General features: G+C 41.9%; 1 long non-coding RNA gene across 1 annotated transcript in view; it reads right to left on the bottom strand.

Moving 5' to 3' along the window:
- Positions 1-8,492: 8,492 nt before the first annotated feature.
- Positions 8,493-14,027, bottom strand: part of LOC114017668 (uncharacterized) — a 451,432-nt gene continuing 445,897 nt past the window's right edge. The window contains exon 4 of the long non-coding RNA XR_008735044.1: positions 8,493-8,570. This is a non-coding gene — a long non-coding RNA (uncharacterized LOC114017668). The remainder of the gene's footprint in view (positions 8,571-14,027) is intronic.

Below are 14,027 nucleotides of genomic sequence, written 5' to 3'. Positions count from 1 at the left end.
ATAATTAACAAAGAGCAACAAATAAGGAATGAATGAAATAATGATCCTGGCTGTAGTTTTACAGCCACTTTAATCCACCAGAAGTCTGAGCTGCCCTTGAAAGGACTGGTCCTGCCTGCCTGCCCAGCCCTGATGGGACCATTTTTGCCCACTTGAAGACATGCATTTGATCAGAAAACTAATAGGCTAAAACATCACCTGACCCTAAAAACACCCTTTGATGCTGCTGAGCACGCAGAAATACAACACTCAGAGCAGTGCAGGCAGGCACGAGGAGGTAGGGATGGGACAGGAAAGGTGTGCCATGCCGCTGGGTAATGGCCCAGTCCATGCTGACCCCTGCAACCACCATGACACCTGAGCCAAGGACATGCAGGCCAAAGCCAAGAGCAGCAGGGGAGGTGTCTCATCTTCACCCAGACTGCAGCTAAAATCACAAGCCAGTCCACATGGAAAATTTTTCTGTCAGTGTAACACCAACCACAGCAGTCCACTGGGTTGACTTGTAAAATTTTGCTAATAATACCAAGGTACCTGACAAGTTAATGGAACACATGATTCTTGTACCTTCTGAATGAGCTGTGTGCATATTTTTTCTGCTTAATTTGCCCAAACAAGGCATCAGTACTTTAATTTCCGTTATTTCAGAAATTAGATCCTCTTGAAGAATGAAAGGATGCTGTGTTTGAGAGGGGTAGCTTTTTTATGAAGACACGTAATTAATGGAAGCCATTAAAGATACTTGTAAAAATGATTCAGATTTTTATATATGATGACTAACTAACCTATTATTGCTCTTCTTGGTCAGAGATTAATGGGAATTTCTTAAAGGATAAAGAATTATTTAACAAGCTGCAGGATATGTATGGGCTTGGAATACACTCTGTGATAGTGTGAATAATAAGAAATGTGGCTGTTTATTTCCTTGACTAATGAACCAAAGCTAAATTCAGAGATAGCAAGATGTCAGAAAAAAAACCAGACCCCAAACCAAAAAAAACAACAAAAACCTAATAAGGCAAGTGGATGTTTTTAACATGAATCTAAACATACACTTTAGCAAAAAACCCCAAAACACTACTCTCAAGAAATTCAGGTTCTCATGTGCTCAAACTCAAGATGATATAGGAAGACACCAGCATGATCTCTGAAATTACTGAGAAGCACCAAAGACTTTAAAGACAGAGTTTAAAATCAGGTGATGCTGAATATTCAACAGCTACTTGGGAGGGGAGAGACTGTAAGGCAGAGAGAACAAACCACTTCGCTGCTTGCAAGAGCTTCCCATGAAGAAATTTCCTTTACAAAGCAGAGACAACAATGTATTTGGTCAAAGATTTCCAGGCAAGGAAAATTGACTTCTAAGACCACGAGTAACAGTCACGCGATGATTCCCTTGATGACGGCACACATGGACAGCTTTCATTTTTCCAACTCTTTCGGATCAGAAGGGACCACAGACTGTCTTGAAGCACCTTCTCCCCACTGGGTTGAAAAGCATGTGCAAAGAGGGAGTACAGCATCTCTAGGCTGAATTTGGCGCTAAGGGAAGAGAGCAGGTAACATTTCAGGAGAGAAGGAAATGGAAGGCAAACCAGTTTTTAAGGCAGCTGAAAACAGTGTTTGGTTCTTTTCACGGCTGATTTGCCAAGTATTTTCTGCAGTGACTGATCTGGGCAACAATGATTCAATGCCCAGGTGAAACAGTAATGGTTCCTTCTCTCTGGCTGAAACAAATAAACTTACTCTAGCTCTTTTCCAAAACAGATCCCAACCAAACTAGGTAGTAGCAGAGGGCCTTCTGCAGTTTGACACCTAATTATTTTAATATCCACTATATCTTCCCCCTCTCAGGGCTCACTGGTTTTTTCCTTTAATTTTTTGAAGGCACAGAAAGAATTAAATAACCTTTTCTCCGTGCATCTGGCTGCAGCCACATCACTGAAGTGGACCTGAAGTGTATGACAACATGGCACTGCGGTCAAGAATCTTGCTGGGGAATGGAATAAGAAGATTTATTTTATTTTTAATATTTTAAAGATTTCAAAAAGCATTCAACTGGATTTCTCACTAAGAGGATGAGTGAAGAGAATCCTTTGTAACTAAGCTGGGAGGCCCAAGTCTTTTATCCATTGTTACACAGTTTTTCCCCAGGGCAGAGTTAGGAAGGCCTATAAACCCCAGAAGCTTAACAAGGCAAGTACGCTGGGTGGGCTTTTCTGCCATCGCCTAAGCTCCTCCCCAGGTAGGAGCTGCCAGAGCTGAGCAGGTCCCACACTCCATTTCAGCTGCCGCTAGAGAATATCTGCGAAGATCCTAGCAGCAGCGGGGCTGTCACGGAGGTGAATCGGCCTGGTCTGCCTGCAAATGCACGTGTGCGTACACGCACACCCTCGGTGCCAAGCCACCATCTGTCTGCTTCCTTAGTATACCAGAAGCAAAACCATTCCACAGAAGATTAGTAGTGAATTGGTGCTTGGATTAATCACTGCATCAGACCTCACCAAGCCGCCTTTTCCTGTTGGTTTTTTCAAAACATTATACATGATTGGTTAGCTGAAGATACGTTATCTCTTTCAGGATAGATTGTGTAAAAGGAGGAAACTAGTGTAACTGCACTGCTAGCACCTTTTTTTTTTTTTTTTTTTTTTTGCCTTTTGAACTTTTTACATTTTTATGTGAAATCCCTACCACCTTGGTGCAGATGAATTGGCGGGTTTTGATCAAATGGACTTCGGTACACACTCCCTGAGCTGGGTTTACAGCAGTGACAGGCTCACCTACCTTTCCCCCAGATGTCTGCATCCAGCTGAAAGTGATAACTTGCTTGAGTGATTCCCAAGTGCCAGTAGTATCAGAAGGAGCTCAGGACCTGAGGCAAGATACCAGGACACATTCTTACCTTGCACCATCCCCCAAAATATTAATTGAGGACTCGGCCAACCTAGGTCACTACAAAACCATAAATATGCAAGTTCTCTATTGGTAAAATTCTACTTGGCAGCATTTTATAGCACTTTTGTTCTCTGTGAGATTTTCACTGTTAATACAGCCACTGAGGTGCATGAACTAGAAGCAGCAAATGACAGTTGACTACTTACGTCCATTTCTGCCTCAATCAATGTGTCAGAGTTCGCCATTCAAAGTTGCTCTCAAATAAAAGGTGAAATAAAACAGCTTTTAAGTAATTAAGCACCTCTTCCCTGACTTGCCACAAAACTTGTGGGACCCTAATATAGCAGAAATTTTAAAGGCAAATGTCTAATGTATGAGTCTACCACCCAGAAGCAGAAGAATATGGAGACTGTAAATAACAACAGCAATACAGGTAGTGCCTATTTGTTTACTTGATCCCACTGAAATTAATGGTCTGTGGTTTAGGTACGTGTCAGTGCCATAAAGCAGGATACACTTGGGGACCAGGAAGTGTCTGTTTCACGTGTTGATGATGGGAGTTATGGAGTGGCAGCAGCCATTTCATAGACAAAGTTGCAGAAGGATTTTTTATTGTATGCTCAACTCTCCCTTTTCTACTCCAACAAAAAGCTGAAGAAATTCCCAGGTCAGACCTGGGGCCAAGGTTGAATTTTTTCTATAACATTTGAAAGGGATCTGGCTAGAGATTTTCAAATGATGCCACCTCTGAGAAAACACAGCTCACAAGCACAGATTGTGCCCCTCCTAGCACTTAGGTGTGCTCTCACACAGGGGTAAATCTGGGTGTGAACTAAACTGTTTGACAAATTTACTACCCTCCAAGCCAATTCTCAAATAAAGCCTCAGCTCTCCTTCTCTAGCTCCACCATTCATATGGAGATGCTTGAATAACCCAAGAAAAAAGCATCATACTAAGGAGTTATATTTTAATGTTTATGCTATGGCTTTTTGTGTAATAGGAATAATCGCTATTGCTTTGTAGTACACTTACAACAAAGAGCTTTTGAGATTGCTCAAACACTTTAGCTCCACTTCAGCTCTTAATCAAACTCAGCAGCTGTTTATTGCAATTACACTACAAAGTAATAGACATTATCCTTTAACTAACTGTCTTATTAATATAGGTAGTTACACAGCTATTTCATAGTTAGTCTTAAATAACTGCTTTTAATTATTTTATTAACGTAAATAACCATCTCAATAAATTTAAATTAAATGCATATGTGAGAAACATAATTTAAAGCATTGCACAAAATTCCGTCTGTTTAACTAATGTTTTAATTGATGTCATTGCATAATTCAATTAAAATGCAACGTTATTTTAATTTTTGATCACCATGGAACACCTAAGACACTACAGTTTTTGGAATGGGCACTGTCTGGTCTCTCTTTTGTTGCTATATTTCTTTGCAATATTAGTTTGCTGTCAGGAGAATCAGATTTCTTTTTACCCACAAAACTTACAATTTAATATCTCCATTTAATTTTTCTTTCCTTCCCATTGCCAGTCACAGCAACAGATGAAACTGGATAGCATTTTGCCTTCTAGTTCACTTGCGCAACTCTGCTTTCAATAGAGAAAAGGATTTTATTTTCCCGTGCAATACTGGATCCTCCATGCCTTATGCCATTTGTTCTGGTAGGATCAAGCTCTTTGCCTTCAGCTAAGGGGAAGGCAGACATTGCCTGACCTGGCCAGAAATCCCCTTATTCTTCCTCATGAGGGCCGGTTTATTGTTTAGGGGCCTCACTCTACCCCAAAATGCTCCACTGCAGAGCAGGCAACTTGTACAGCAGCTTTTATCCCACAGTGCCACTAACAAACGTTTACCTGAAAAGGAACCATGGCACAGATTAGCATATGCCACCTCTCATTTTGCAGAATGGTCTGCCCATCATTCTGGCTTATTTAGATGCTCTTTTCCCCAGAGTCCTTGCTGTTGGGGATAAAACAAAAATCTCCTATCCTTATTCTGTTTTAGATTCCTCCCCTGAAGTATAAAGAGGAAAATGCTTGCTAAAGAGCAAGAAGAAAAGGAGAGGGATTCTCTTTGCCACTTGTTTGCCATAGACAGGAGAACAGAAGTTGTTAGAAAGCGCTGGGAGAAACTTAAAGTGGCAAATGTAAGTCAGGAACGGGGTGAAAATAAGGCTGGAAAACATAAAGGTGCAAAAGGAGGTGAAGAGGCCTCACATACTTCCCTGTGAGCCATTTTTTTCTGCCAGTCAGAACTTTTTGATTTAGTTCTATAGCTGGTGCAGGGACCTGCAAATGTGAACTGCTACCTCTCTGAAATGAAACCACAACATACCCCCTCAAAAGTAACTGTGATGTATTGAAAAAAAGTGTTGAAGTCAGACAAAATTTCTCTGAGGGTCCTGATTTGGATCTTAGCAGCTTTCAAGCTCCAAAAGTAAGGAAATCAAGGCATATTTGGCTCTTGGATATCAGCCAATGTGAAAGGTTTTACAGGAGAGGACAAAGATAAGAACATGGTCCATGAAATCCGACCTACTGATGGTGAATTCTGCTAACTAGCAAAGTCCATCCGATTGCCTGGCTGCTAATTAGAGGACACAATCTCCCTACGACTCCTTAAAAGAATGGCATTTCAATGCATGTATGCACTCTGTATTAGGATGAAGGCTGTCTCTGTGACATCATGCCTATGGAGAAGTGGAATGTAGCTGGAGACAACAAAGATGAAAACAATGATTTATTTACTTTAATACCTCTATCCAAATGTAACAGGTAACATGAAGGGATAATTACAGGCATCGTAAGAAAGGGGTTGCTGATGCTGTGATCTGGCAGACACACTAAGTTCCTCAGGAGACAAGCTCTTAAAAGTTTACAGACTATGCTGGGCAAAGACATAGGTGATTCAGTGCAAAGAGTTTTTACAGAAAAATGTAGAAACTAAGAGTAAAGGCAGATATGTTTAAACTTCAGGTAACTGAGAGTTATCAGGGTTTGGATAATTGAAGTATATTTGCCTACACCGTCGCTCACCTTTGAGCCCTACCTAGGCATCTTGGCATTTATGTAGTCTGAAATCCTGAAAGCTCTGAGTTTAGACAACTAAATTGTTGCTTGTCAATTTAGTCTTGACTGAAAGACAGGTGTTTTGTTTCAGAGTAACGCTCCTTTCAGACTCCTCTACTCCCAAACTCAGATTACTGAGCTAACCAAAAATGAAATAACTTACAAGCAGACGAAGATATTTACATACCTTGAACAAAGGAATACTTTGGGCAAAATAGGGATTTTTAATTATTGCTTGTTTTTCGTCATATGGGATTCTCAGCTCTAGCTCTCTGGTTGGAGCTGGAGGAGCTTGGAGGCTTACAGGTTCCTATACTTTTGGTAATCTGGTAGGTCCTTTGCTACTGCTATGCAGTTTTACAAGCTTGTTCTGCTGAATGCAAACTGCTCTCTGGACAGTCTTGAACAAAAATCCAGACAAGGTTCTGAACCAGAATTCTCCAAAAATGAAATTCTGGAAGTAGACACACAGATAAGGCCGCTACACATACAGCAGTCAAATGCCAACAGTGCAAGCATCTGTTAGCTACCTGATGCCTACATCCTAACTTTACACCTAATTCAAAGTGGGTCATTATTATTGGGCCTTCATTATCATCCCTAGTAAATGACTGGGATCCTTTCCAATAATGAGCAAGTTCTCTCCTGGCACAACTTTGCACAGGCAACTTACACAGTCCAGGAGCTGCATATGCTGATGGTGCCACTGGGATCCCACATCTGACTGTGGCTACAGTTTTGTACTGTTAATGCAATGGAAAGTGAATCAAGGAGCCCAGAAAACAGCTCAGGCAGAACACAGCACCACCCATCTGACCCGAAATTTAGCCTGCCTTTGAGATGCTGCTGCCTGTGAGCAGCAGATGAGTCCATTACCATGAAGTGCTTCATTGCAGAAAACTGCAGAAACCTACAGTGCACTGACCCAATGCTGCCTACATTCATGCCACCTGATAATTCAGGTTTTCCTTTTTCCATGTCTCTGTACCTGGGTGCTGGTGCCCATACACTTCTGGCTTCTTGGTGCTGTGGCAGGGTTTGGACCATAAGTCCTTTGTTTATGCCATTAAGTGTGCTGAAGGCAAGAGAATACAAGCTTCATCACATTGACCTGCCAATAACCTCAGCTCTGACCTGAAGGGATCCTGTGTTCTAGCATAGGTTAAGGGTCTCATTTAATTTAGAACCTTAAGCTGGATTTGAACTGTAGCCCCAGAAGTAAAAAGCCAGTGTTTTTATCTGGGAAGCCACATGGCTCTGGTTTCCTGATTGGTACTTGTGACATCCCAGTATTGGCAAACCACGGAGATATTAACTGTGTGCTCTATTTTCTGCCCTTAATTATGGCCAGCTAGTCTGATTTTTCTTTCTTTTTTTTTTTTTTTTTTTTTTTAAAGGATTTGAGTGACAAAGTGACTATGCATATCATTCCACATTTGAACTGTAAGACTTCAGTATTTCTACCTCTAGTGTGTAATTGGATCAGCTGCCAGTTACAGAAAGGAGCTGGGTGAGTATTAAGTGTGTGGAAAATGAAGAAGAGTCCAAGTGTGAAGGGGAGGAATAATTTGACAAAGCCTGCAGCGAGCTGTACGTGGTTTTCTCATTCCAAAATGGAGTAGGTTTTGAAGTGCATGAGAAAAAAAACTGGCTTTGATTTACTAGCTTTAGTTCACAGAATGCTAGCCACAATCTTGGAGTGATGCAAGACATACAGAAAACCACAGTTCCTGCCCCAAGGAGCTTACAATACCAACATTATCACAACAAGGATGGCTGAGTGCCAAACTGAAAAACAGTCTGCTTGTATCTGGCTCACTAAAGCTGCACCTTGAACAACCTTGTCAGGCAGCACACAAATCCATTGCCATGGGCTTGGCATCGTGACTGGGGCTTAGTGTGTTCGTGGTATGGTGATCCTTAAACCATCGCACGCAATGCTCTTTTGTGCGTCGTCACTGTAGCACTTATTTTAAATTTGAGTTTCTCAAAGAACGGTATAAAGCTAATGTAAGCATGAAACATTTAAAAATCTACGACAAAAATTCAAAGTAAACCTCAGCCCCTTAAAAAGGTGAAAAATAGATGAAGACTCTGTCCAGCCAAAAAGTGAGAGTAGTTCTCTCAGGACAAGAAATTGCCTTGCCACTGAGTTCCTCCATTAACCACAGTTATGGCAGGATAATACAGACAGAAAGACAGTTCTTTATCCATTAGGTGTTCAACCACATATACCTTCATAAAATGCAAGCAAATCCTCTCAGAAATGAATAGACAGTTTGTAGGTTTCTGGTCAAATGCTGCTGGTGGGACAGAAAGGCTGGATACTGATTGGGTAGCCAGAACATCCTTCACTTTACATTTCAAGTTAACTCTAAGATGAAACCCAGGACAACAGTCTGATCTTGAGGTAACGCATTTAGCGACTAAGGAGAGAGGACTGCAGCCTACAAAGAACAGGTCACGACATCCACAGCAGCTCATAAAAAAAGCAGAAGAAATGGCAACTACCTGGAAATTCACAGATAGTTGTCCCTCAGCTGTAGAAATCCACCATTAAATCCACCATACAATCCCCCATGCCGATCTGTAAGGAATAAGCGAGAAACATTCATTAGCAGCTCAAACAAACATAAAGGATTACAAATATGCCAAGTGGACTGACTGCCCAGTGGCAGCCAGGACACACGTAGTATTGCCAGGAAGGTGGAGAGAGCAAAGTACAGCTGAGCTTTTCTGTCTCCCAACTCTAGGCTGCTCTAAGCTATACTTGGTGATTTACTGCCTATTGGACCAAACTGATGTTCTGGGATTTGGAAATTCTTCTGCTATGTCTTAAATAGCAGCCACTAATCGAGAGGAGTGATGTCCAAAGGGTCCCTGGGCTATGGCCATAAAGCATATTCACTCACTGGTATGAAAGTTCTGCATACAAGTCTATCAAGGCAAAAACATAACGAAAAAAACCTCAAAACAATTTCTCTCTGTCTCTCCAAGGGAGGCAGGGCATTAAGACAGAATGCCCTACCTCAAAGGAAGTCAAGATTAGATCAGAACATCTCAGAGAAATAGAAAGGGAGAGATGGCATAAGCGCTAGTGTAAAGGTTTTATCAGCATGAGTTTGGGATGACCACGTTACTCATAGGTCACTGTGCTTTCCAGCTGACTAGCAACAGATGAAATAAGGAAGACAAGGGCCTCCGGATTTCCAGGTAGCAGCTGTAGCCAAGTCTGCCTTTCATCTGCCCTTTTAGTCTGGAATAATGCATGGTGCTGCTCAGAAAGCAGCGGACTTCGTATTCCAAAGGGAACCCACTGTGAGATCCCACTATCACCAGACAAGCTCTAGAAGAACATCAAGATATTTTTTTTTGTGTTGATAGAGGGAAGAAAACTTCAAATGCAAGGCATTTGTTTGCGCCTACAATTTGCATACTTCCATAATATTGAACTAGAACAAGTACTTCAGAGATCCTTGTGGATCTCAGCCCACGTACAGCAGGAAGGCACCAGGAATGAGTTATTCTGATGTAAATCCACAACCATTATGGCATAAGCCAGGCATAGTTCTTCATGTCTCCAACAGCAGCCATAATACTGAGATTTTGTTATATCATAAAGACATTACAAATATAATTTATTTATGCTGAAGTGATGCCACTCTGCCAGGTGCTATACAAAGACTTTACTGCGGACTACTTGCATTTTTCAGTATGTACCATCTAATCAGATATACACACAGAGATCCCAACAGCTGAGTTGAAAATGATATTGTCATTCCTGACATTTCTCAAATTAGCAAGAGCTATAATGAAGCTTTAACATGTCTCTTTCAAGGATTTGTTGGATAACTCTTGCTGGGAATAGATGCACACAGGGTAACCTCTGTGCTTAATTCTCTCATCGTGTACTACGTCGCTTGTTTCCTGCATTCAGAGACCTCCTACTTGTGTTTGAACTCTCTGAATACTCTCTTCAGCAACACACAAGGAGCCAGAGGCCTTGGTAACCTTCTACTCCAGTAGTTCTTTTCCTGCAGTCAGGAAATTACCTCTTTTTTTGTTTTCTTTCTGTTGTGGTTTTGGGGTTTTTTTATTTGGTGGTGGGTTTTTTGGGGGTTTTTTTTGTTTGTTTTGTTGTTGTTGTTGTTGCTGTTTTGGTTTGGCTTTTTATTGCAAAGAACTAGGGGAATTCCCCCTTCCAGTGCCTGGCTTTATGCTGGGCCCTGATGGCAGTGATTGGTGACAGCAGCAAAAAAACCCCAAGCCACACCACTCACAAACAGAAGCGTCTCATTTTGCATAGAGTTTTATGTCAATATTTTGATAATTTCAGCAATTTCACATTTGTATGGGTATTGAGATATCTAGAAAATGATGTATGCTTCAAATAACTTCAGTAAGCATCACAGTATGCCTGTGTCAATGCTTGTACAATTTTCCATGAAGAACTCAAATCAGATAAAACTCTGAGATTTGATTTTCAGCTGCTAGAAGTCCACAAAGATAACATAATTACTGGTATGCCAGTTTAAACCTGCAAAATACCTTACCCTAAAATATCCTGGCCCCTCTGTCTCCTTCATTCAAGCAGAGGGAACAGCTACCAGCAGGGGAAGGCTTCACACCTCTGCCTCCCATGCTCTTCAGCAACGTGAGTTCGCATAAGAAGCTGGAGGCTGTAGCTACCTTCTGCCCCAGCAGCTTTTCTTTTTCCTTCATTCAGGACATTGTCTTTCTTTTATCTTAACATCATAAACAAGAGAATTCCCCCTTCTGCTGTCCAGCTTTGAGAGAAGAGCCTGATTTGTGGTTTTCGATAAAAATTCCCCAGAAGTTCTCACAGGGCTCCCTGACTTCAGTGGGGCAGACCAAGCTGAAAAGGGATGTTCCTGCTGTTGGCCAGCACCCTTCCTTGCCCAGTACTGTATTGCTGGTGGCGTTCGGGCAGTGCACGCAGCTCGGGCCATCGTGCCACAGTGCTCTGCCTCCCAGCACAGCTCTGTCACTGTGTGTGCAGTGCTCCTGTCATGCACTTTACATAGTGTGACAGACCAGAGGAGAGCAGAGGTACGGTAGGAAGGGAACAGAGCCAGGCCCAGTGGCACTGGGAAAGTGTCACCAGAGGTATCAGTCTCTGCAGGACAGAGGGAAGCAGAGCTGAGGGCTGCGGAGAGGGGTCAGAGAGAAAAAGTAAGTGACACCTCTCGTATGTTTTGCCAGGATATAGGAAGATATGAGACAGACAAAACAAGAGGTAAAAGTAGTTTAGGAAAAAAGGGGGAAAATGCACGGAAAACATCATAATAAAGGAGCAGCATCAGTAGCAACAAGTCCAGGAGAAAAGAGGACTGATGGATACCTATGCTAGCATGAGTGAGGAAGGATAAACCAAACCCTTTCAAAGCATTAAAAAAGAAACCAAAACACATTTAAAAAAAACTAGCGAGGAAAAAAAAAAAAACCAACCAAAAAACCAGAAGACAAAACACAGAGAGGGGATTTGTATGAGCACAAAAGCAGAGGTCAGTACCCCGTGGTCATTTCCTAAGAAAGGAGGAAGTAGAAGTGAAGGAAAATACCTAAATATAAAAGACTGCTTATAAAGAAATGATACACTGACTGTTACCCTGTGGGTTTTTTGGAAGTTTGCTATTAGCATATCTCCAATGATAAATGCCTTAATACGATGCCAGTTTTCTGTAGGCAGAAATGCACAAATGCAGCAAATCAGTTCTGCCAGCACACAGTGCAGTTACAAGAAATCATTTCTCCCCATACCACATGTCACCACTTTTGTCCATGCACATCATCTCTCCAGCATAAACCCTTAGAAGAGGCATGCAGTAGGGTGATAAAGCCAGAGGATGTTTAGCAATACAGAGGATAAGAATACAACTGTATAACTACATTAGGAGACTAGAGCTTAATTCAAACAATAATTACACAGATCTATCTCTGACCAAGGCTCCTCAATCCACATCCTGTGCCAGTTAACTTGCAAACCAGTTTGTCTAGACAGAAAAAATACCTTGCCAAGACTGCCAAATCTCAAAATTGCCAAGAGTCTCATCTGAATGGCAATGACGTCCATAAAAAGACTGGATGGGTAGGAACACGTTCAGGAGCTGTTTGGTCTACTCCTAGGCCTGAGCTGGTAGCCCACTAAGCTCAGGCTAATGTCTCAAATCCTCTCCAGGATGCTGTGATCCTCTTGGAGGACAGCACCGAGCTCTCCTTTCCACGGGGAGAGAAGCACCTGAGCCACCCCACCAACCTGGAGCCTGAAAGAGAAGCCACAGTAGGGATTTCCAGGCCCAATGCTGGGCAGGGATGGCTCCATAGAAGAAAGGTGGATGGGAAGAACTAAGCAAAGACTAAAGCTAGGCTTAATTTTGCAGAAATCACTCAGGCCCTTCTCCTAGCTCCAGAGAGCAGAGCACATGCCCTACTCAGTACAAGGGAGGTAATTCCAGACCTCAGACTTAAGCCAAGACTATTTTGGTACATAACTACATATTTTGATTGACAGAAAGAACCATTTTGCATGCTGGCCTACTTTTAAAAGTAAAGATGTATGGGTGGCCCTCAGCCATTATGCAGAAGTTTGATGGAGTTCAAAGTTGTGCCCACTGACATGTTTTCAAGCAGAGAAATACCTGCAACCAATCCTTAGGTGTCATACTGCATGTGGGCAACACCTGTTCTCACTTCCATCCCATCAGTGGGGTTATACAATTAACATTAATCATTCTAAAGGCAATCTTCTGCCAATTGATCAGGGCCCCAGTCTGGAAGGGATAGATTCAGACTGACACTGAAAGTTGATTTTGCAACGTATGTATGTACATACACTTGCAACAAAAGAGCCACAGAGAGTGGTGGTTCTTTTCACCATCTTACTATTACTAGCAGTAGAATCCAGTTAGCTTCTGCAGTATCACACCAGCGTAAGGGAGATGGCAGTCTGTCCCCAAATCCTAAATTCCACAAATTCCCATACTGTGCTGCTACAAAGATGAGGCTGCTTCAGAGACTGAGCAGATACTGCCTAGATCTTGCAGTCTTTACTCAGACTTCAACTCACCAACTGTAATAGAAGTATTACCTTAATTCATGATAGCATTTTCACTAAGACTACTTCTGTACACATCTAATTTGCCAAAATAAATGTTGTTTGGTTTTTTTTTTCCTGGGGGTGGGAAAGAAGATACAGATTAATTTTTTAAATAATAATAAAAAAAAATCCACATCCTCTTTTTCTGAAACAGACAGATTAGAGACACAGAACAGCCTTTTTTTGTCACCCACCCCCCCTCCCTCAACCCTTGTTATGTACACCACCCCAGTTCTACCCTTGCTTTAAGATTAAGTGTCGATCTGAAGATTGACTGTGCTATCCTTAAGGCCTGACATTCTTTGGATTTGGTTATTATATCAAGGTGCATTTGTGCTTCTAAATGGACAGCTGTACCATAAATGGAACACAAAGGAGCAAGATCCAGCCTGTTCCAGCATGGGTCCAAAGCCTGGAGTGTCTGTGAGGCTGTAGTCTTTTGTTTCAAATGCAGATAGATAAACTACAGCCTTTTTTCCATGATGGTTATAATGCAGAATATGAAAAACTCTTGGGATGGTTTAAGCTGCAGGGTATTCTCCCAGAGTTCTGTCCAAGAATAATCTAGTAAAAATGTGGACAGAGAACCATCGACCTCTGCTTTCCCCCGAACATATGCAGCTCTGATCAGTCTGGTATTTCAAGAAAAACAAGGTCCTGAACCCTAATCCTCAGACACATAACAAAGCGCACTTCACAGCTGTGATGCACAGCTACTATCAGCTCCGAGGCCTGAGTGGGTCCCAAGACAATGCCTCCTTTATCACCCAGAGGACAAATATCTAGACAGCAATATTTTCTGCTTGAATGCTTCAAGCATCTCTCGCAACTCCTGACTGAAAGAGAAAACTGAGCTGAGAGTGTTTGCTGAGTGATTATTTTAATTTACTACTTGATGTAAATCTAAATGAACTGACATCCAGCTTG

Source organism: Falco cherrug, chromosome 13 (assembly GCF_023634085.1).
Source record: "Falco cherrug isolate bFalChe1 chromosome 13, bFalChe1.pri, whole genome shotgun sequence".
NCBI classification, from domain to species: Eukaryota; Metazoa; Chordata; class Aves; order Falconiformes; family Falconidae; genus Falco; species Falco cherrug.
The sequence above is the reverse complement of the archived record's forward strand: the minus strand, read 5'-3'. Positions and strand labels throughout refer to the sequence as shown.